Source organism: Ischnura elegans, chromosome 11 (assembly GCF_921293095.1).
Source record: "Ischnura elegans chromosome 11, ioIscEleg1.1, whole genome shotgun sequence".
NCBI lineage: Eukaryota > Metazoa > Arthropoda > Insecta > Odonata > Coenagrionidae > Ischnura > Ischnura elegans.
Genome location: NC_060256.1, coordinates 11,060,299 through 11,082,902, shown reverse-complemented (window position 1 = coordinate 11,082,902; position 22,604 = coordinate 11,060,299). Strand labels below are relative to the sequence as shown.

The 22,604-nt window shown below is 39.6% G+C and overlaps 1 long non-coding RNA gene across 1 annotated transcript; it reads right to left on the bottom strand.

Annotated features, from left to right (window-relative positions):
• Positions 1 to 335: 335 nt before the first annotated feature.
• LOC124168168 lies at positions 336 to 1,369 on the bottom strand. The gene is made up of 2 exons (XR_006866861.1): positions 874 to 1,369; positions 336 to 444 (listed from the first exon to the last, which is right to left on the bottom strand). It is a non-coding gene; the product is annotated as an uncharacterized LOC124168168 (long non-coding RNA).
• Positions 1,370 to 22,604: the final 21,235 nt, after the last annotated feature.

The window sequence follows — 22,604 nt, the reverse complement described above, 5'->3', positions numbered from 1 at the left end:
GATGATACATCTCTATGGATGTCTTCAGCTGTAAGGGGCAAGAAAGTTAAGTATTCTTATTACAATAAAAAGCTCAGAGTTGATGTATCTCCAGATTATACCAGTATGAGTGCAAATGGAATTCAGAATTTAACAAATGTCAACCCGATCGTAAGATATTCATTGTGCTCACACATGACAACTGCATTTCAGCTGTGAATTGCCATTTAAGTTCTAAGTTGATAAAACATGTTAGCATATGACTTTTGACCAACCATCAATAACATATCCCCTGCAACAGGAAATTTTGGATTCGTATGGAGGTGGATGATTTTCTATGCAATAAAATAAATCTATACAGGCAATTTAACATTTATTGATGTACTCAAAACATTCTCTAGTACTAGTAACACAGTTAACATGTATCGTAGTAGAGAAAACGTCTAGTGTCCATCGCCATCAATCCTGGAAAATGAGAATTGTAACATTTAATAACCAGCTAAGTAATAAGTACTTAAGGTAACTTAAAATTGTTCCACATATTCTCTAATATGGTTATTCAATTTCAAGAAAAACCCTTCATGCACGAATGAATTTATAGTGAGACTAATGCTTTTATGCCATGAAAAACAGCTAACAATGTGGTTTCTAACGCGAGAACAGTAATTTGAAATATTTCAACTTAATCGATCTGAATGCATAGTATTTTTAATATATAAGTTAAGCCAAAGATCAACCTAAATTGTAACCACAGTGAGAACGTAGTAATAAATAATCTTATATAACTATTGGGTTGAAAGAAGTAGTTCATTAATTGCATTAGTCCTAAAAAATTGTTGATACTCAAGTTCGTTGATTTACCATCGATTGTAAAAATATACTCCATGTACTTACATTAAAAAAGTCAGCGCAGCAGAGATGGGTTGATACTGACCAAGGCATCTTCTTTAAATCTCTACGTGCTGCAAGGAGCCACTTTTTCCGCAAACCCGGTAAATAAAAACTTTATCCGGCGTTGATTTCATTGTGGTAGTATGCAATTGGCATGAAACAGTATTTTTTTGATTCCTTTTAGGAAGTTTTCACTTTGAATAACGTTATATTTTCCTCGTCCATACGTTCTTAAACATACAGTTACTTGTAAAATACGGTTTTAGGCACAGATTAATTCACAAAGTCGGAAACTACTGTATCTACGAGTGTAAACATTCCAGTGTGTTCCAGTGGCTGTTAGGTCACGTGGTATAGAAGATGGCCTCCGGTTGTTTTGGCGCAAGTTTCAAAATACGATTTTTAATACGTTATAAGTACGTTATATAATGGGAAAAAATTGTAACTCAAATTTTTAATCCGCAAAATATGTATTTACCGCAGTTACTATATTCTTTTACTGAACTAAATTTCTCTGGAGCAAGTGCACCTGCTTCTTATAGGTGCGAGGTGTACCTTCACGAAGGTACCTGAGGGACTTCTCAGATATTTTCCTCTTCAACAAATGCTTTAATTTTAATGGGTTACTGAAATGATGCACTGCGTTCACCTTATTACCATTTTATACACGGTGTTCTGAATTGAGATCCATTTGCATTTGAGGGGGCAAATAGATACTTGAGTATATTATTTTATGCTTCCATAGCCCAAATGAAGTGTGTAAGCACTACTAGCTGGAAGATATTAAATTTTTCTTACAATCAGCTCATTAACTGCACCCCTTCCCTACAGAAATTCAATGCAATTTTTTGAAAGAAGATAGGTATGTTAGTATGCAACATGTAGATAAGTGTAGATGTTTGGTGAGGAAGAATCCTTCTTCCATGGTAGTGCTACCCTTGCCTTACGCTCCCTGGAATGTAGAGCTTGGGTTGATGGAGGGTTAACTACACACCATGGAGGGTACTACCCTTCATTTACCCTATGTCTACCCACCATGGAGGAGTTCATTTTTATTACAGTGGAAGTTGCGGGCAAAAAGTTTTGCCTGAAATCGGTAAATACAATGGAATTAGAATAAACCATTGCAAATTATTTTATTGACTGCTATCTACTTTCTAAACCCTATTTGATATTTCAACCTTCATTGCTTGTGCAATCATTTAGAAGTAATATTTATTTTTACCTCGCATATTCAATTTGCAGTTTGTATCATAAATTTAAATCATAAAAAAAATCATAAAAATAAATTTTGCATCATAAATTGAGACTAATATCTGAAGTACTTCTGATATTAGTCTCAATTTATGATGCAGCCCTTTCTAATGCCATCCAAATAACGCAACTCTCCACAAGCCATGATTGTGGGCAGTGCACTGCCCACAATCATGGCTTACCCATGGGTAGGTAGGTACCTTTGAACCCATGTGAAATTCATCTATGAAATAACAAATATAAAATTGTAACCCTTCTTGAAAAAAAATTAATGGACATTAAAAATTGACCAATCCATAGCCCAGGATTCCTAATTCCATTAAGTATCAATGCCTGATATACATTATAATAATTTCACTGTTACAAATAAATTTAAGAGCAATTACAGATGACCGAATAAATATCAGATCTCATGTCACATTAGAATCCAGACCAGTTGACTCACTTGGAATTCTTCCAGAATAGTTCCAGACCAGTTGAAACTCATAGAATATTTCAGCATAGTTACAGAATAGATCCAGACTAGATGCAGACCATCGAAAATTACAGTACAGTTACAGACAGTTGATCCAGATCAGTTACACACCATCGAATATTACAGCACAGTTACAGACCAGAATTCCAGACTAGTTACAGACCATTTTCCTTTGCCTCTCTGAAATCCAGACCAGTCCAGTTCTGTTACAGACCAGTTACAGAACAAAATTTAGCCTTTCAGACCAGTTACAGACCAGATCCAGATTAGTTACAGACCAAATATTTTTACCTGGGTATACTACCGCTGGCCAGCAGAGGTCATATCTGGCGCCGCAACAATACTTTCGTTCACCTTGGCAACCTGTAAAACGTAGCCGTACGGTGACATTTTATCAATTGGATTTTCCAAGCGACAGAGAGCGGATGCGATAGCATATTGTGGTGTTATAAACGAAGTTTAAACGCACTGGTTACAGAATAAAACAGCTACAGTGAATAAAACATCAATCACTTGAGTAGCAGAGGAAGAAAACGGTCTCCTCGCAGGCGTTTGCAGTCAGCCGGCAGAGTTCCGACTTCGACCTGCAGAGTTCGGATAACATTAACTCCTGCAAATAAGAGATTGCATTTATTTCATGCATTTGAATCTCATAATCGATTCCAGTCAGTTGATTTGGAGTGATTACCAAATAGCAGATCTCGCCATTTATATTTTCCGCCACGTACACCATGGAACGGATTTTAAAGAAAGTCGCACCGATCGTTTCCGGAAATGTGTTGGGCAAAAGCCTAGAGGAGAGGCTGGATAAAGAATGTATTGTCAACCTGGAGAACGTTCAACCGCACACGAATAAAATTTCCAACGAGAATCGCAAACAGGAGAAAACATGGTTGATTTCTGAGGTCGCAGCGACTCTGGAAGAAAAGGATAGGCGAAACCTCAACCTGTCCGTTCTCCCCAATGACACGGCATCCGGAACTCTCACGGGAATCCACCATAACACGATTCAGCCGAAGCCAGCGGAACCAATGCCTCCGCGTACGAGAATGTACTCCGACAACATCGAGGAGGAATCGCTGGTCGCGGAAGTCATTGGAGAAGGCATGAGGGACGCCTTGTGCTCAGAACTCAACGGAGAGAAAGGTGATGGCGGAAATTCGGCAAAAAGAGGACGTGTTCAAGACCATCACGTGAAACAAACTCCAGTCATCGCAGGTGACACAACCCGTCTATCCTCGCCGGCTGAAGAGAAAAGAGAAGAACATGAACATGGATGGAATAAGGCGAACGCTCTTTCAGATGACGAAGGTGAGGTGATATATTCAATCCAATACGAACCTGTAAATCGTGGCACATTTAATAATTATATGGTTCGAATTGAGAAGAATATACAAAGCGGGAATGAAGAAAAAAGTCGCAAAGGTGTACTCGAAGCAAAGGAAGACTCAACAAGGGCAAAAAGCAAACAGGAAGAAACAATTTACAATACCTCTGATGTCTGTGTTGAATTTGAGGCTTTAAATTCTCAGCTTTGCCCACCAAACATTAATGAAGATTCGTATCAATCATATCAATCAAACTCAACGCAACATATACGTGTTTTAGAGCCAGCTATAGCTATAGAATACATGACCAATGGAATGGGTATAGAGAACCCTCATTTTTACCCTGAAGGTGAGGTAGTAGGTGAGCCATTTTATTCACCTCAACATATGAATCACTTCTGCTGGACAAATGAGGCCTCAGAACTGATGAAGTACACCAGCAACCCTTTCGGTCTTCAGAACCCGGATATCTACCCCCTGAGTGAGGAAGTAAGTGAGACTTTTTATTCACCTCAATATATGAGCCACTTCTACTGTACAAATGAGGGCTCAGAACTGATGGAGTCCACAAGCAACTCTTTCAGTCTTCAGAGCCCCGAACCTTACGCTGTAGGAGAGGCAGTTAGTGAGCCTTTTTATTCACCTCAATGTATGAATCACTTCTACTGCACAAATGAGGGCTCAGAACTGATGGGTTACACCAGCAACCCTTTCGGTCTTCATAACCCTGAACTATACCCTGTAGGAGACGCAGTTAGTGAGCCTTTTTATTCACCTCAATGTATGAATCACTTCTACTGCACAAATGAGGGCTCAGAACTGATGGGTTACACCAGCAACCCTTTCGGTCTTCATAACCCTGAACTATACCCTGTAGGAGAGGCAGTTAGTGAGCCTTTTTATTCACCTCAACATATGAATCACTTCTGCTGTAAAAATGAGTGCTCAGAAATGATGGAGTCCACGAGCAACTCTTTCAGTCTTCAGAACCCCGAACCTTACGCTGTAGGAGAGGCAGTTAGTGAGCCTTTTTATTCACCTCAATGTATGAATCACTTCTACTGCACAAATGAGGGCTCAGAACTGATGGGTTACACCAGCAACCCTTTCGGTCTTCATAACCCTGAACTATACCCTGTAGGAGAGGCAGTTAGTGAGCCTTTTTATTCACCTCAATGTATGAATCACTTCTACTGCACAAATGAGGGCTCAGAACTGATGGGTTACACCAGCAACCCTTTCGGTCTTCATAACCCTGAACTATACCCTCTAGGAGAGGCAGTTAGTGAGCCTTTTTATTCACCTCAACATATGAATCACTTCTGCTGTACAAATGAGTGCTCAGAAATGATGGAGTCCACGAGCAACTCTTTCAGTCTTCAGAACCCCGAACCTTACGCTGTAGGAGAGGCAGATAGTGAGCCTTTTTATTCACCTCAATGTATGAATCACTTCTACTGCACAAATGAGGGCTCAGAACTGATGGGTTACACCAGCAACCCTTTCGGTCTTCATAACCCTGAACTATACCCTGTAGGAGAGGCAGTTAGTGAGCCTTTTTATTCACCTCAATGTATGAATCACTTCTACTGCACAAATGAGGGCTCAGAACTGATGGGTTACACCAGCAACCCTTTCGGTCTTCATAACCCTGAACTATACCCTGTAGGAGAGGCAGTTAGTGAGCCTTTTTATTCACCTCAATGTATGAATCACTTCTACTGCACAAATGAGGGCTCAGAACTGATGGGTTACACCAGCAACCCTTTCGGTCTTCATAACCCTGAACTATACCCTGTAGGAGAGGCAGTTAGTGAGCCTTTTTATTCACCTCAACATATGAATCACTTCTGCTGTAAAAATGAGTGCTCAGAAATGATGGAGTCCACGAGCAACTCTTTCAGTCTTCAGAACCCCGAACCTTACGCTGTAGGAGAGGCAGTGAGTGTGCAGTTTAATTGTGCAGTCGCAGTGAATAGTTCTTGTGATATCTCTAAGCCAGATGAATCAATGAGAAATCCAGACGAAGGAGTGGGTCAGGAAGGCCCATCACTCTGCACGACACAATATTTCATCCCTGCCTTCAATTGTACAGTCGCAGGAAATAGGTCTTGTGACATCTCTAAGCCAGATGAATCAATGAGAAATCCAGAGGAAGGAGTGGGTCAGGAAGGCCCATTACTGTGCACACCACAATATTTCATCCCTGCCTTTAATTGTGCAGTCACAGGGAATAGTTCTTGTGACATCTCTAAGCCAGATGAATCAATGAGAAATCCAGATGAAAGAGTGGGTCAGGAGCACCCATTACTCTACACCCCACAATATTTCATCCCTGCCTTCAATTGTGCAGTCACAGGGAATAGGTCTAGTGACATCTCTAAGCCAGATGAATCAATGAGAAATCCAGAGGAAGGAGTGGGTCAGGAAGGCCCATTACTGTGCACACCACAATATTTCATCCCTGCCTTTAATTGTGCAGTCACAGGGAATAGGTCTAGTGACATCTCTAAACCAGATGAATCAATGAGAAATCCAGATGAAAGAGTGTGTCAGGAGTGCCCATTACTCTACACCCCACAATATTTTATCCCTGCCTTTAATTGTGCAGTCACAGGGAATAGTTCTTGTGACATCTCTAAGCCAGATGAATCAATGAGAAATCCAGATGAAAGAGTGGGTCAGGAGCACCCATTACTCTACACCCCACAATATTTCATCCCTGCCTTTAATTGTGCAGTCACAGGGAATAGGTCTAGTGACATCTCTAAGCCAGATGAATCAATGAGAAATCCAGAGGAAGGAGTGGGTCAGGAAGGCCCATTACTGTGCACACCACAATATTCCATCCCTGCCTTTAATTGTGCAGTCACAGGGAATAGTTCTTGTGACATCTCTAAGCCAGATGAATCAATGAGAAATCCAGAGGAAGGAGTGGGTCAGGAAGGCCCATTACTGTGCACACCACAATATTTCATCCCTGCCTTTAATTGTGCAGTCACAGGGAATAGGTCTAGTGACATCTCTAAGCCAGATGAATCAATGAGAAATCCAGATGAAAGAGTGGGTCAGGAAGGCCCATTACTGTGCACACCACAATATTTCATCCCTGCCTTTAATTGTGCAGTCACAGGGAATAGGTCTAGTGACATCTCTAAGCCAGATGAATCAATGAGAAATCCAGATGAAAGAGTGTGTCAGGAGTGCCCATTACTCTACACCCCACAATATTTTATCCCTGCCTTTAATTGTGCAGTCACAGGGAATAGTTCTTGTGACATCTCTAAGCCAGATGAATCAATGAGAAATCCAGACGAAAGAGTGGGTCAGGAATGCCCATTACTCTGCACACCACAATATTTCATCCCTGCCTTTAATTGTGCAGTCACAGGGAATAGTTCTTGTGACATCTCTAAGCCAGATGAATCAATGAGAAATCCAGAGGAAGGAGTGGGTCAGGAAGGCCCATTACTCTGCACACCACAATATTTCATCCCTGCCTTTAATTGTGCAGTCACAGGGAATAGGTCTAGTAACATCTCTAAGCCAGATGAATCAATGAGAAATCCAGAGGAAGGAGTGGGTCAGGAAGGCCCATTACTCTGCACACCACAATATTTCATCCCTGCCTTTAATTGTGCAGTCACAGGGAATAGTTCTTGTGACATCTCTAAGCCAGATGAATCAATGAGAAATCCAGACGAAAGAGTGGGTCAGGAAGGCCCATTACTCTGCACACCACAATATTTCATCCCTGCCTTTATATTGCTGGCGTCCATCATTGTACTTGTGGACTGGGCTTTAAGGGTTGAGGAAATTGAGTTCCTCCTGGACCACGTGTATGAGGATATGAGGGAGGAGGTGGAGGAGAATGACCTGCTGTGGGAACAACTACAGCGCATTATACGACAGGAGCTACTACTTATGTTGACACACATAGTCATCAAGGAAATGAGGCTTCAGAGTGAGTTCTGCAAGCAGAAGATGGCCACTTTCCAACAGCACTTTTGCCAGACTTCAGCTGGGTGCTATTGCTCCTGTCACCTCAACTACTAAATGCATTCATCAGAAAATGTAAGTACACCCATGTCTCGTATAGCGCAAGGGATGCGTTCCTCGGGGTCTTTGCGCTATACGAATTTGCGTTATACGAGAGCGTTTTACCATTGGGAAGATAGGGATGCGTTCCTGGTAGGATAGGTCTTGGGTATTGAATTTCCTCTAAAACATCTATATTCCCATAAAAAGCCTTAGAAAACATTATTTATATAAATTTTTATAGTTTAAAACATCTTTAAAGATAGTATGCACGCATTCAAAGACTTTTATTCACGTTAAAAAAAATTCTTACATGCTTTTGAAATTCCCTCCTGTCGTGCGGGTGGGCTAACATCTGCTATCACAGGGGATCGTAATGCGTTGCCGGCAGTTGACGATTTTTCAAACTAGTCTAAAAACAACTATTGTGTCACCCAGGCCCTTTTGTCGCTCATCGAAATGACAGGAAAATGCTACTTCGAATGCCATTTCATAGCTAGCGGAGTTTATGAATGATAAATCATTTTAATTTGAAGTCCTCCGAGTCATTAGCAGCTACGTGAAACAGTCTTTAAATGCCTTGAAACCTGACCCAGGTTTTCCTTCCCTGAAAATGAATGAACGAGAATGCATTCTTTTCCAAAACAATATCGTCTCGTCAACACTAAAAACTGGTTGAGGGGGAAAGGAGCCACTTTCAATCACAGCTTGGAGTTCATCAGAAAATGTTGCGGTGACTGCGCTATCAACACTTGCATATTCACCTGATATCGCCGCACTGAAAATAACTGCTTGCCGTTTAAATGCTGGAACCAACCGGAGCTTTCACTAAATGTCTCTGAGCGATTACCACTCCCGTCATTTGTACTGATTCTCTATGAACTTTCCGTATGTGTAGACCGCTTGGTTGAAGTTGGTGCGGCTGAGGTCACTGATGTTTTAACTTCGTCTTTATTCTGAATAAGGCATCGTACGTTTAAACTTCCGCGCAATATCGCTTTGACGCTCTCCATTTTCAAAGCAATTGACCTCTTTCAATTCCTCTTCTAGGTTTATAGTTTTTATTGATAAATTCTTGATTTTTCTACACGCATTCCTATTTTTTGCCATATTCTCTTGGTTTTTACTCTGTATGGCTCTATCTAAATCACCTTCCACTGCTGAACTGTATTCCTGAGTCGCAGAAGGCCTAAGACTGCGGGGAGGGAACGAAGCCATTGTGTTTGAGACTCTATAGCGGACCCTTTTATGTGTTGATGCTATTCATGCGCAACTCGGCCACCGCTCCATTTCTCCCCCGTGAATACCGATGACCTTGAAGGCTTCAGCGTAGACGGCGTAGACGCTCTACCTGGAAGTCAATCGCCCGATAACCTATGACGGCAAAAATACGTCTCAAACCGTATTGCTGAAAAAAAAATCATTTCCACTAGCCTCACGCTTAATTAACGATCTAAATTATTTATCATCATTCTGTTAAGGAGACGAGATAAATTACTTCGGTAAGCCGGCTATCTGGTCCCAATGACGAGTAATACTTTTGGCCATTGCACAGCAATAGATTTCGATTAATATATAAACAAAAAAGAAGCTTTGAGGCAAGCAATAACATTAATATGCGTAAAATGATAGAAATTTCGTTTGTACTTCGCGCAAGTTCACGTTTTATCACGAGAGCGTTTAAGAGTTTTGATTAGGCTACACTGCGTTGCAATGTTTCCCCGAGGAACGTATTTGCGCTATATCGAAATTGCGCTAATCGAAATTGCGCTATACGAGACATGGGTGTACATAATTCAAATCAAATTAAAATACTTTTGCCAAGAGTAGATGTATCTTTTTTTTACATGTCAAAATATGTATAAGCGAGGGCATTCATTTCTTTGCATGCCACCAGCATTAAATAATTGAAAACCTATATCCCGCCACAGATATGATCTTATCGGCAGATCGGTTCAGGTCAATAGTCTTTTTTCATGCTGTGTCTTTAGATTATGATTAATATTTAAGAAGGTAATCAGGAGGAAGAATTAATGTAAATATTTCAATCAATACTTTAGATGAATTAAGATACAGGTGGGGATATATTGGTGCCACCTCCATAGGTTCTCAGGGGACTCAAGCCCCCTCTAAATTTCTTTATGGGTGTGAGGAAATAATGTCAGGCATGCCGATTTTCCCCTGGGTGTCCAGATATCAAGATTCAAGTTATCAGGGTTCCAATGTTGATCATATGACTTTTCTAAAATGCTTAAAAAACTTAAAACTCACTACTTATAAAAATTACCGGGCTACGATCCGTGGTTTGGGCCCCCCAATATATTTTGTGAGTGGGCATACTTTCTTCTGATTCTGACTTTCAGCATTCTTGATAGTGAAATTGTTATAAAAAAAAGTTCACATGCTTACCTAAATGACTTGATCATACAACAAATATTAGTCTTAATATACTCTCTACTTCCGGTGAGTCAAAGGCAAAAGTAAAGCTTACTCGAATCCTAATAAATGGTGGTACATAATATATTTTACCGTTACTAATTCTTACAGTGCATGTTTTCAAGACGATTAAAGTTACAAAGAAAATGAAAATTGAAATTTTCTTAAGAGCTCGTTCACCGTCATTATTTTTACCATTTTTACCTTTATTGTGAAAATTTTTTAAATACTCAGGGATTTTGATTTTACCATTTTTATTTGTGCCAACTATTTCTTAAGTCATTTGTGACAGTCTTCACCCTCTTGCATAAAAGTTGATGAGGTCAACAATACCATCCAAGGTTGCTGCTGCCTCTCAGCTAGGTACTCCTTGATCTTGTGCATTGGTCTCATGTGGTTCAAATTGTTGCTAGCAATCAGTGGGAGTTCCAGAGAGGTAGTATACAATATACGTATATTGTATATCAATATCGTTCTACGCGTCGCAAAAATTTTCAAGTCCGCCATCACTCCAGTAAGGAACCAAAAAAATTGTCCCCAAATCAAATGATATATCGCTTCCATAGCTCATGAATCGTGTTTTAAAACACACTTTCGGAGATCTATCCAAAACCACCCCTTGTCATCTGCACATCTTATAGATGTCCAATAGACATCTATTAGATATACATCTATTCATTGATGAAAATAGTCAATATATAGATATCTATAGATATGTTTTCCATGTGGGACCCTAAATGTTTGTAATTTTGCTCAGTTTTCGAATACATACAGGAGATAAAAGTCCCAAAAACCCAAATTACTAAAATTGCACACAAATGTTTTTTTTTTAAGTTGATTATTTGGAAAATAAGTAACTATATGCACAACCATAATGTGTTGTTGCAAGCTTTGAAATCCTCAAAATTTTTGTTACCTTTCTTACCCCCTAGTACAGGGAAGCAGCCAGAAATTAAGGCTAGGGGGGGTTTCAGGCGCAACTAATACTGGGGTGTCTGGGTGTATGGCATACCTGCCAGGGTAATTGGGAGGTGCGAGGGCCCTCTGCCAGAAAAAATTAAGATTAATGGTTCAAAATTGTGAGTTATACGGCCTTTGAGGGATATTTTATTAATCCTTACACTATTCTTTGAGTAATATTAATCCAAAAAATAAAATAGATTAAACTTAAAAAATTGTCTGAGCTCTGAGGGGGGTTTTATCCCCCAAAACCCCCCTCTCTGCGCCACTGCAGGGAAGTGACCTCCAGAACCACACCTAGCCCTCTTGTCCCTCTGCGGGATCTGCCACTACTAGCGATAACTCCCTTCAAGGTTTGATTCTCCCAAAAAAGAATAAATAAACCAGAAAATACAATGAATGAACAAATTCATGAAAACTTGGTGTCATATTTCGTGATTTCTTAAATTGAACTTCAAGGTCTAAAAAATATATGGGGAGAATTTTTTTTGGTCTAACCTTGTCTTACTTTTCTATAAAAAAATTCTTTCAATGCGTTGTACCTCTGGATCTTTGTGAACGACAAAATTAAAAATTTAATTCCCTCATGCTATTAGAGATCAGCTTAACATTATTCATAACAGGATGTCTTCTTATCTTCACAGACAAATAGCATGGATTATGGCAATCCATTTGAAGATGAAGAAAGAAGATGACATTCCCACACCCATTGCCGTTCATTCATGGATGAAAGAAACCAGTATCGACGCAGAACTGGATATCTTGAAGGAGATGGTGATACTCATCTGCAAGGAAGACAGCAGAGAGTAACTAGCTCAGAATATATCGGTCAAACTCTTTCATTTTGCTGATTTTTTGACAAAAAGTGGAAATTATTGTGAATTTTCCATGCATGGTCATATTGTTCTACATTTCATGATACATGTTACCAAAGCCATTGTCACAAAATCATCATGGCATGCCGAATACCAAATTATATTTCATTGGATGTATCTATGGATGCAATAAAATTTGATGACGTCATTGCCTATCTAATTGCATTGCATTGTAATTTTTTACCCTTATTCTTCCATTGATCTCCATAGATTATATATTCCACTGAATTTCATCATTTTTAATGGCATCCAGCGTGCTTTACTCTTTAACAAATGACCAGAGCTCTTTGCTAATTTTTCGACCAATTTTTTATTCAATTTTTCAATAATAATATTGTTGATTTAAAATCTGCTAGTTAGCAAGTATGTATCGTAGAAATTGTGAAAAAGAAAAAAAAAACTAAATTGATACTTAATGATACATGATAACAAAGAGCATTGGTTAAATAGCAGAAAAATAAACAAAGCAACAGGACTTGGTAAAAAAACCATGTGTGGCAACAGTCACTTTTAGATACCATGGATTCAGAAACACAATTATATGCTTTTTCAAGGAGTAAATTCTTTACATGGTATTTGAACAGTGGTGGAGAGGTAAGTAATCTAACGTCAAATGGTAATTTATGTTATATATTATTGAGGCTGAATGAAGAGGACTATATAGAGAAAGGGAAGTAGAGGCTTGGGGTAGGTGGATGACAGTACTCGTGTGTGTTATTAAGTGCTCGAGTGTGGTACTTGAGTATTTTGTGTGTGGTAAGGGTGCACATCATGGTGAGAGGAGATTATGTGGGGGTTTTGCTTGACAAATACTGTCTTTCTTTTCCTGTACTGGCTTTCAGAAATTAGCCCACATCATGGGCGTAGCCTTGTCCATACTTAACCTAAACCGACCTTTGAGCATTGCTTTTGCATTCCATGTGTACCAAGGGACAATTTGACTTAAATGGCCTATGCATGTGGTGCAACTGGCTATTTTTCCTATGCCTAAAGACCCAAGCATGATTTCTGAACTAGAAAACCCTTGTAACCCCCATCCCACAGCCAAACTTTTTCCACTATTATGATTTTTATGTTATTGGCTAAAGAATCTTTAAATAGTGAGAAATACATAATTAAAATAGCAATATAGTCTATTAAAACAGTTTGGAAGAGTGTTAACTAAAATAGAGATTCATTGATGCATTTGCATGTTATGTAAGCAAATTTTTCAGTTCAATATTGGAGCACATCATCAATGAATGAGGTATTTTTAATCAGTCAATCTTTAAACTTAATTAAACCAGAGATTTGAGTGGCTATCAACAATACCATGGGTCAATTTCACTCATTTTATGATTGCTTAAAGGTCTGGTTACACGGTACATTAACATGTACAAGTTAATGTATGTTTGCGTGAATGATTTTGGTGGACCAGAACGGAACATGTACGAATGCACGAACCAAATTTGAACAGGTTCTATTTTCTGTTCATGCATTCACAGAAGTGTGGTGGTTATACGGTACATTTTCGTGTTCATTCAAGTGTTCATACATTTAGACATTAACTCGTATGTGTTAATGTATCGTGTAACCAGGCCTTTAGGCAATTATAATCCCACGTTTTTGCCAGACAATAATTATTTATTGACCTTAAAAATCCCGAGTACTAAATAACATGTCAAATGGATGGATAACCAATAAAAACAGTTTTAATGGTGTTTAACTGTGCCCCGTATTCCTATTTATTAATGTCTAATGCTGGTATGTATTTTCAATGCAGGTGCATCATTTCAGCAGAGTTGGAGGTGACAACTGTGGAGAAATGTGTTGGCCCCTTGTGAGGAAAGTGTTCACAGTAGGGCTTTCTGATAATTAACATTCATTCAACAAAAGGGCAAATAAAAAGGCTTAAAATCCACAGAAACTTTAAATTTCATTCAAAGTAAGTCTTTCTATTTACTACTTGGGCTAGTTTTGTAATTTTCATATTTACTGTTGAAGTTTCTCGTTAATTTTGAAATAAACATTCAAAGTTCTGATTCGGAAATTTCATTCTTTATCCCCTAGGTGTATGGTGCAGATGTTTTCAAGATTATCACTTTTCTACATCGATAAAGCTGTATATAAATTCAATTGGGAAATGGCTGAGCAACCAATGTCCATAGAAATCTTGTCTTGAATAAATGAAATTTGTAATTTGGATAATTTTTTAATTTACTTATGTCTTTGGCTGCATATAGAACCTTATTATAGTAGATCTAATGGTGATATTTATCATAATTGGTTCCGAGTCAAGGGTCATTGAAGGGGTAAGTGCTCCAGTGATATGTCCTGAAAATTGAGTGAGTCATTTTTTTAAATATTTTGCTGTATTAATATCTCGTGTGTAAAAGCAGGTAATATTTTTTTTGAGTTATGCTCGAGAACCCTGTATTTATATAAATTGGAAAAATTGTAACTGGTGTAGTCGATATTTGTACTGGAAATTGGTTCATAATTGCAATTCCATTGTACAACTTTAAAGGCACCGTAAAGTTAAAATTTTTACATGTTCCTTCAAGTAGCCTTTTTGAGGTGCCTTTTCAAGGCGCCTAAAAGGCGCATTTAAGCTAGAAGATGACAGGCACATTATAGGTGCCTTGTGTTGTCCTTCTGATGGCAGTGCCTTGCCTTAAAAAAGGCTCCTTTAAGGTGTCTTTAGGAGGCAGTGTCATACGTGGGTAGCCTTAGCCTAGCCTTGTATCGTACAATTCCCCATTTTCATTCTTCTTCTCCCTGAATACCCACTTTCACAGTTCACGGTGGATTTCCCCTTGGGATGGTCAACTAATTCAAAAACTCCCTTTTGAACCAAAGCATTCCATTCATCTTCCAAGACCTCCAACCACTTATATATATTCCTAGAGAGTGCCTCTCCAACAGTTTGGAGATCCATGCAGCTATTGACATGGTCACACGATTCTCCACCCATTGTTGTCAGATATAGAATGAAGTCAGTGTACTGTGTGGGTTTGATCAGTGGCGGCTGGTGGTAATTTATCTAGGGTGTGCATTAGAGCAGATATAGGATAATTTAATTATATTATGTTAATCCTAATCCAGGAGCATCATATTTCGTCGTAATAGAATACATAGCAAGCTAAACATATCACTGGTTTATTCTACCCTTAAAATTGCATGAACAGAAATAATATTAGCATGCATAAAAATAATTATTCTCAACACACCTTTACAAGTGACGGTAGTTGAAATTCATTCCCTTTTCCCTACACCCTATGAGGAAGTAGTGTAGAAAACGGCCATACAGATGGCTCTGTAGACGGACTAGGATCCTGGGCGCAGGTAGTGTAGGTGGCGGCTACACCACTACACTACCTGCGAGTCAGCCACCTAAACTATGCACGTGCGCACTCGCATCGTTTTGAGTCTGCTCCCATCACCCATTTGAACAGCACATACCTCATCCTGCCAGAGTACCCTAAGCGATCGTATAGACCGAAAATGCGCCCGGCGTGATGCCACGGGATCGCACACTTGTAGAGCGGTGAATTCGAAAAGGAGGTAGCTGTAGCGTTCGGAGGCTCATGTTTCTTGTATATGCAGACAGTACTTTTATCCTTCTCGTTGTAAAGCAATAGTTTTCTTTTATAATTTATTCATCTTTGGGTGTGCACTTGCTAACATGCGTACACGCATGCGCCGCCACTGGGTTTGATACTGACGGAGTACACCTCCGTCTCTGACTCCTTCAAACCTCGAATTACCCTCACTAGACCCAAAGCCTAGATCTGTTTTTTCACACTCACCTTGACCCTCACTGGACGTGCTAATGTCTACACCATCTGATTCATTGGGTTGTGGCAAAACAACATCAATATCTGCACCTCGATGTTCCACTGCTAAGGTACTTAGAGGCATTAGCACAGCATTGCTGGAAACTCTGGTTTCTGTTTCCTTAGGGGACTTGAAAACATTTTCGAGAAACACAACATTTCCAGCCTTTTTAACTCTGTAAGCCTTATCAGGGTCCATTGGTCCACACAAGTTGGAATGAATCAATTTTAGGACTTTTGTAGACAAGGACTTCTAACAGTAAATGGTTTCCTACACTGTTTGCCCTCTATACAGGCCACACATGGCTCAAACGTATTATATTCACCCAAATTCATAACATCAGCTAAATTTTCTAAGACAGACGTATTCTTGTGCCCTAAATGGCCTAGCGTCTTTTGCCACAATTCAATGGGTTTTCATTTTTAATTGCTGTAGCAAAACAATTTTTAACATGCTTACTTTCAGCTATTTCCCTCCTTTCACTGACGTCCAAGGTGTACACATCAACAGAACCTGTTGCAATTCAATTTCCCTTGACATTTAATTTGACAGACTCATAAATTTCACATCTCTTGACAGTGAATGAAACTGAGGCCCCATTGTTAGTAATGCAACTCACAGACAACAAATTTGCAGATAAATCTGGCACATGAAATACATTAGAAATGCTTTCCACTCCACCTTGTTTCAGTCTTGCAACAAAAACCATTTTTCCTGCAACACCAATCTTTTCATTGTTTGCTACAGTGATTTGCATGTCTGTACCAGCATTAGAATCGAAATCAGACAGCCAATCTCTGCACCTCGTCATGTGAGCAGACGAACAAGAGTCTACATACCATTTTTCAGGCCGTACTTGACAAGACATGACTGTGAGCCAGGCAACACTTTTCTCTCTACCCTCAGAATTTAAAGAATTCAAATAGCCCATAGCATTTAAATTTTTACTCACACTTTTGTCTGGGAAATCACGGGAAAAATGCCCGTACTCGTTGCATTAATAATTTGACCTTTTTTATTGGGAATCCAGTTTAAATTCTTTGACAGCCTGTATCAGGCTTCTTCCCACCAGATAACAGATAGGTGCTCTTGTGCTTCCTGATAATAGCAACTGCTGATGCCTTCATGCCAGTTGACACCCTGTAACCCTCTTCATCTACATCTACATTACACCCCGCAAGCCGCCTAAAAGGGGTGTGGCAGGGGGTGTTAGGACACCAGCCGTTTACAGCTTTAAAAAAAAGGAAGTGCTCTAACGAAGTTAGGACTAGTGTTTAATTAAATCCTTTATGGTTTGGGGAAAAACGAACTCCCATATCTATCCGTTTGGTAAAACATCTCTCTTAATTTATCACTTATCTATCGGACCTGGAAATATAGGGGGTCTCTAATATTAGGTATGTTGTCTGTGTCACTCTTAAAGATATCCATTCTTAATTGTTCAAGCAATCTAAGCTTAGTGCACAGCCTCCGAGTCTCCAATGACTCCCAGCCTAATTCGCTGAACATCTGGGTAACACTGTCTTAACGCCTGTGGCAGTTTTTGACGAAAAGCGTAGCCTTCCTTTGTATTTTATTCAGTTCGTGGATTAAGTCTTAAGATTACGCTTGACGAATCCTAATTTCTTCAGGGCTATGCCACAAATGTTCTTTATGTGTGTTCTCCATGTGAGGTTCGAGGTTATTGTAACTCCCAGGTATTCACTTCGTCTGTTGCCTTTGTTGCCTGATGTTATTGCCATCCACTGCATAAACTCGTATAGAGTTGGATGAATTCCACAAGAAATGTACAGCCATGCATTTGCTCAGATTAGGTTTGAGTGGAGTTCTTTTCGAGTGTGGTTCTTGGAGCAGCTTCTGCTTCACTGTCTCCACCTTGAGTTTCTCCGTCACTGTGTTCTCTACAGCCATCCGGAATGGCCGGTAGTCCTCCGTCAGCCCTCTCAGCATCAGGACAGCGAGTAACTCGTTGTCTACCTACTTCCCTATGCTCTTTAATTTAGCGTCAATCTCCGTGAACTTATTCACATATTCTTACATGTCGGAATAATTCACTAATTTCACATTGAACAACTGATCGATGAGAGCAATATGTCGGTTTACACTTCTGTTCTCATACGTGGCCTTCGGATGCATCCACATAGCTTAGGCCGTCTGCTTAACCGTCACCTCCATTTTAGGGCCAGACTCAAGAAGCATGTAGATTTTAGCTCTTGCTTTTTGAGCTAGCTTCTTCTGTATTGCCATGGCACTAGCAGACAACTCTTCACTCACGAACTCCCATATATCCTCATGGATGAGATACATTTCCGTATCCATGGCCCAAGTCTCGTAATTCACAGCTCCTCGCAACTTCTCCATCTGCAGCAACGAGCTCGTACCGTAGTGAATGTTCGTGATGGATGTTGCAGTTTCTTCGCCCATTTTCAACGCACAAACTTGAAACACTTGTTCGCCACAACATGGTCTCGCGACATAGGCTAAAAAAATTAATTTTTATAGAAACGCACATGAATTACTGGGAATAAACGTACCCACAGAACTTGGTCCAATTTTTGCAACTGCATGGACCCATGACCAGTTGGGATTATTAAAACGGCAGTGGATGAATGTGAACTTATAGCGGAGGAAAAGGAAGAATGCACAAACATAGGACACCATCACCGGATGAGGGTGCTCATTTATTACGGTGTAACAGTACGGTGTTAGTAAGTGCCCCAAAATTCAAAAAACTTATTCCATCTTGATTACACTCAGAAATAAGAGAACGGTTGAAAGACAACTGGTTTGGTATATGGAAAGATGGGATCTTCTCTCTAAATTCAGATGTTGATTCTGCCACAACCAATGACAATGGATCATCTCCTATGTTGTTCCAACTTCTTACCGAATGCCTTTTTGCTCTGGTACCCTTTCATAGCAGTATTTTTTGATATGGAGAAAGCACTAGAATATTTATAGTGACAAAAAGATTTAAAAACACTGCATTGAGAGCATTTTATTGGCAACCTTTTAATTTTCATTAAAAATATCCTAGAGTTGCCAATAAGGGTCCTCAGTATCATTTTGAGCTCTTGCACTCAAGAAAACCGGATTCTACAAGGTTATATTTAAGTGCTGCTCTCTTTGCTATTGCAATTAATAGCATCTACCTAGTTATTTACTACGAGTTTGCCTCCAGTAATCGGGCTCTTATTTGTTGAAGTCTTGACAGTAATCTGCTGGTCATCCACCCTCTATTCTGCTATGAGGGAAATGCAGTTGAGAATCTGTTGAGAATGAAATCAGATTGAGAAATGGTCCAACAGCAAAGGCCTCCACTTATCTGTGGAAAAGACAAAATGTATGCATTTTACCAGGTATGAGGAATTTTGCCTCCACCATTCTTATTCCTCAGTGGTAAGAAGCTGCCATTTGTGCAGGCTACTTGTTTTGTGGGCGATCATATTTCTATTTTCCGGAATAAATGTTTTAAAATTTTGAGCATAATGAGAGTTTTAGCAAGTATTACATAGGGTGACATGAAACCACAATTCTCATGCTGTATAGAGCTTTGGGTAGGTCAAAACTTAACTATGGTTTGGTGGCCTACTCTTAGACCTGAGAGTCCTAATTAAGGTCTTTGACGGCAGTCCACAATATTTCCCTCCAGCTAGCCAAGGCTCGGGGAAAGGGGGCAGGGAAATGGCAAGTGGCCATTGGAGAAACAGGAAGTGGATGAGGGAGGGTGGGGGTGGTTCAATGGCGAATGGGGGTGGCGTATTGTGTGGAAAAGTGTAGTGTGTGTAGGTATGGAGCCAATGCAAAAACACATCAGTGAATATTCTTTTACACTGGTATTATAGCGGCTTCAGATGTAAACAAAAACCCTATTGTATTCATATTATGTTTACTCAAGGCCAACTATATTTTCTATAGTTATTCTCAAGGGTAGTAGTTGGCTTATCTAATGGTTATTTTTGCTTCTTATTAAAGAAAAATAACAATGCATGGGAATATTTAAAAAAAGGCATTTATTATTTAAGTAAAGTTTTTTCTCATGATTGATTTCATTTTGTTTACACATTATTATTGAATTCATGATGCCCTAATGGCTATCAATCCTACTTTTAAAATTAAAAAATTGACCCAATGACATTTCACATACATAATGGTACCATAAAGATTTCTTTGTCTTCTGAGCCATAAGTTTGCTTCGTTTGAATGTAATGGAGATACATATTTTCTTTTGGTGATTTGAGATATGTTAACTGACTCGAGTTTTCTTTTCCCTTCCCTTCAGATTGGAATGTGGAGAAAAAGTGACTTTGTAACTGCATGAAGTGAAATCACCAAATGAAGAAATTCACCGCTTTGGTTGTGAAGAGGAAGCTGAAACACGGTCTCATCGAGGGAGGGATGGTGCTATTTCCTCATAATTAGTGTTATTTGTTTGCATTGCTCCTAGGCTACAATAATGCACCTTTTTAAACATGCATTCACTTTTACACAAAATATGGAGTTTCTGACACGGTGGCGATCCCGAGAACTCTTCACTAAATTAACACGAAATGTACCGTACGGTTGCGTTTGTTGCACGTTAAGTGGTTACACGTGTAACCACTCAACTTGTGCAAATGCATGATCGGCAAATTGAGCCTATATTAGCTTGGTTCAAACATCCGTACATTTTCCGTTTCGGTCCAAAAAAATAATTCACGCAAACAGGCATTAACTTGTACGTGTATCGTTTAAACGCAGGCTTTTAGGTGAGTTAAGTTAATTAGGCTTATTTTTGGTTTCATTGAAATTTCTCTAATAAGGTATTTAATCAGTCTTATCTTCTTTCATATGATATGCTCTTTATAGTTTATCACCTTGTTGTTAGAGGATTTGCAAACCTGTGGGTAAAATCTTCAGGACAACATCGGGGTGTTTTGGAGTTCGATCATGGTATCCAATGAAGATCTAATATTAAATAGGTTTCTTGTGGAATACCCCATGGTCATATTCTTTTTGTCATTAATATTACTGACCTCTCTAACAAGCTAAGTAAAGTACAAGGGGCTATAACAATGCCTAATTCAGACGATCTGATATCCGAGCAGACGATACCAGTAAAACAAACGGCTAACAAATGCTACAATCCCTCCAGCCGTGATCCAGTAGGGTAGCACTGGGAGCAATAGATAGTGGACCACGAATCTGTAGCGTCGGAAGCGGGAGCACTCGGGAGCATTGGGAGCGTGTACTGGATCACGCCCTTAATGCCGAGGGCTCATTGTGTGTCGCGGGTTTCCAGCATCATGGAAAGATGACCTCGTGACGTATCGTATCATGTCATCTAACCAATCAAGCATATAATTGGCATGGTAAGGGTTCGATGCCAAAAGTCAGCTAATTATGTCCTCCCAACGGAAACATGTTCATTATGACCTTAAAAAAACAAATGATAGTATAATGATTTTTGTCGAAATTTCAGTTTAGACGCGGAATATCTGACAGATGATACAAATTGACTTGGAAATAAAATCTAGCCTATTCTTCTATTAGGAGAAATCGTGTATTGTGAGGGCAAAAATTTCAATTAATCGACAGAAAATCACAATTAAGCCGAAAATATAAATACTAATTGAAGCTTTGCGACGGAATGGCGAATTTATAGATAGGGCGACAACGATCTTTTATAAATTTGGAAGGGAACCAATCAAGATGAAACCGGCAATAGTTACCTCTGGCTGCTTCCTTTCCTGAAAATTTTCATTGGTGAGTCCATGTAGCTTCGTGACGTATGTGATGACGATGACTTCGCGACGATGTGTGTTGCGCCCTGACTCCCTCCCCTTTCCTCTTTCCCCTCCGCCCCCACCATACCTCATACTAAGACGCGCAAGGCGAGCCTCTACCCAGCGCCTTAGTGATAAAATCGGACTCGAAAAGAGGCTTGCATTTTCGACTCTGCTTTGGGCTGTCTCATCCAAGTAGCACCCCTTACGTTCTCCAGCTATTCCCCACCTTTCATTTACTCTAAGGGCTGTTAGCAAGAATGCGTCATATCTGGTTTTTACCCGAAGTCCTCGTACGGTTAGAGTGATGGTCTAGTTTCACAGCTGTTCGGTTAGTGGTTTACGGTATTCCGTCACTGGAGAGTTCTTGTAAGTCTTACGCACGCGAATGGTCCACGCTATTCCTACTTTTAAGCATATTTTTTGGAGCATTGAGACAACATATTCTTTGGCAATGAGATTTTTTTCCGGTAATCTTGGAGTTTGGACTCTTAATAATTCAAATAACCTTTTGAATGAATGTACACATTAAATTCGAAGCTCTCAGCACTTATTTTCAAGCCTTCGCTTCAACCCTTCAAGTATAATTATTCGTCTCACCTGTCGCAGTATGGATGTCTCGAGGCAAGAATGTGAAGTTGTGTGAACAAGTATGTATATGTGTCAATCAACGGCAGAAGGGAATGCTCTTCCAGGAATTATACAGTGAAGTGATAGTGTGAAGTTTTCATTAAGGAATTAATGGTCAGTTGTGTGTCGAATGTGAAGTAAAAGTGTCGGTGAATTT